This window comes from Apodemus sylvaticus, chromosome 3, assembly GCF_947179515.1.
Source record: "Apodemus sylvaticus chromosome 3, mApoSyl1.1, whole genome shotgun sequence".
Classification (NCBI taxonomy): domain Eukaryota; kingdom Metazoa; phylum Chordata; class Mammalia; order Rodentia; family Muridae; genus Apodemus; species Apodemus sylvaticus.
This window is the reverse complement of record NC_067474.1, coordinates 104,618,582-104,620,850: the sequence shown is the minus strand read 5'-3', so window position 1 is coordinate 104,620,850 and position 2,269 is coordinate 104,618,582. Positions and strand designations below refer to the sequence as shown.

The following is a 2,269-nucleotide window of genomic DNA, read 5'->3' as shown; positions in this document are numbered from 1 at the left end:
TATTTGTATATCATCTTAGTCCAAACTAAAATAAGCCAAAATTTGATATAGAAATATGGTTATATTCTCATTGAAAAGGGTATATTAAGATTACCCCCTGTAAAATAAGAGGACTGGGGATTACATGCTCACTTTCATATTCTAAATATTTGTTCCTTTGTTTGTTTCTACAAACATTAAAACCTATTTGTTGTTGAAAGAGTTGTAGGCAGGAAACAATAAAGCTTTTTAAGAGAAGATATTACTTGTGGACAGTCACTTAGCAGTGGTGGGTGATGCTTAAGTATGGCTCCTCAGATGCTTTTTTGAGATAATACAGTCTGGAATAGTTTTTGTTGCACATGTCACAGGGGTAGGGCCTCTCCCCACTGTGCTTTTGCTTGTGTCTCTTGAGATCTTCTGAGGGGAAAAATTTCCATTTGCATCCAGGCTCATCACAGGCATAATCCTTCTCACCTGTGTGTTTCTCCATGTGGTTTTTGAGGTGGTGAGACATTTTTTATGATTTCTGACAATCCTTGTAGGTACAGGAGAAGCTCTTCAAAGGATGAGGGTTCTTCTGGGACACTGGGCTGTCGGTCTTGGGGTCTAACTTCATCTCTGTATCCTGTCCCTCGGCCAAACTGGAAGCTGAAGAGTTTTCCAGAGGTTGTCTTTGGGCCAAAGGGGAACTTGAAGGATATGAGGATTCATCCACATGTGGGGCTTGGTGACTAAGTGAAGTCACCTGACGATTAAGGCTTTCTTCAAGATTGGGTGTTCCATTCTGACTTGGGTAGACATTTTCATCAACAGAGGTCTTCATCGGACCCAAGGAGAATATCTCTTCAGAACTGGGACTTGTCTTTGAATGGCTAGTCAGGTTCTCTTCTGGACTGGATGTTGTCACCTTAGACCCATAAAATGTTGTGTCAAAACTGGAGGTTGCTTTCTGAAAGTCATAGAGAGACTGGCCACCAATTGGACTTGTTACCTGGTGATTCACAATCAAATCCTGGTCACATCTGTACCCTGATGTCTAATACCCAGAGAGAGAGTGCTCACCACTGAGGAGATTCTCCTGACCTTTGCAGACATTCTGACCACTGAAGGATTTCATTTGGTCATTTGTTTGGTCACAGTTAGCTCTCATCTGAGGCTCATAGTAAGCCTGCTTTCCATTTGGCAGTATCATCTGATCTCCATAGTATTCATTATCAGCTACTGGGCTCTCCTGGTGATTCCCCAAAGTATTCTGTTGAGAAAAGAATTTATGATCTGATTGGGAAGAAGGGCCTGGCTATAACTGGGTGATGTCATCTGATTTCCATATAGAGTGAGATGCCCTCCATTCCTGGGTGTCATCTCATTGTAGTAGGTCTGGTAACCATTGAAAGTCATCTCAGGTTCACCACTGAAGGTCTGGTCATGTGCAGAAGCAAGGGAGTGATCCACATTTGGGCCCTGTACTGCATGGCTTCCAGAAAGGACCATTTGATGATTACCAAAAGTAATCCTGGGATTCTCACAAATGGCTATATATGGGATCAAAAGATTCTGGTCAGAGTTCAGTGTCCTCATCCAGTAGCCTTCATTGTAGAGAGTATCCCTGGTGTCAAGTACTGCTCTCTTCTGGGAATGAGAGAGGCATGTCTTCGGGGTGCTGTTGAGCTGCATGTGCTGAGGGCCTGCAGGGGAGATTTTCTGCTCAGCAGACACAACTTGCTGGTACCAAAAAGAGGTCTCACTTGGCTCTCCAAACTGGAAATCATTGGCTTCTCCCAGGTGTGCTGTTGAACTCAGAGTACAAGCTGCATCTTGGTTGCTATAGGACGTAGATGCCATCACTGTTTGTTTCGAGGTAGGCATCTCTGAGCTCTGACCTGAAACAAGCTGGCTGGACCCCACAGGGGAAGTCTGGGTATTCCGGGATCCTGGCTGGGAAGCAACTGTGTTTTCTGCCATCTCCATATAGGCTTCACAGAAGGCCTTGGAAATCCCCAAGTTCTTCCACTGTTGGGTAAAGGAGAACACTGGTCTGAACTAGGTAGTTATGAGAGCTTAAAGTCCTTGAGAATACTCACATTCAGGAAACTGACAGAAGTTACATGGTAGACATTAGAAGGCAGAGAATGTGTGCTGGAAGCCAGGGCTTCACACCTTCATTGGCTCTGATGAAGTTTGAATGGGTGAGCAAAACTTAGCTCCATGGCTCTGGGTTCTCCTTTTATAAAGCTCATCCTGATGTGGTCATACCTTCTGAGTCTACAATTTGGTAGGCCATACCTTT

The 2,269-nt window shown here is 44.2% G+C and overlaps 1 pseudogene; it reads right to left on the bottom strand.

The window, feature by feature from the left end:
- Window positions 1-255: 255 nt before the first annotated feature.
- On the bottom strand, window positions 256-1,950 carry LOC127680294 (Kruppel-like factor 18; annotated as a pseudogene).
- Window positions 1,951-2,269: the final 319 nt, after the last annotated feature.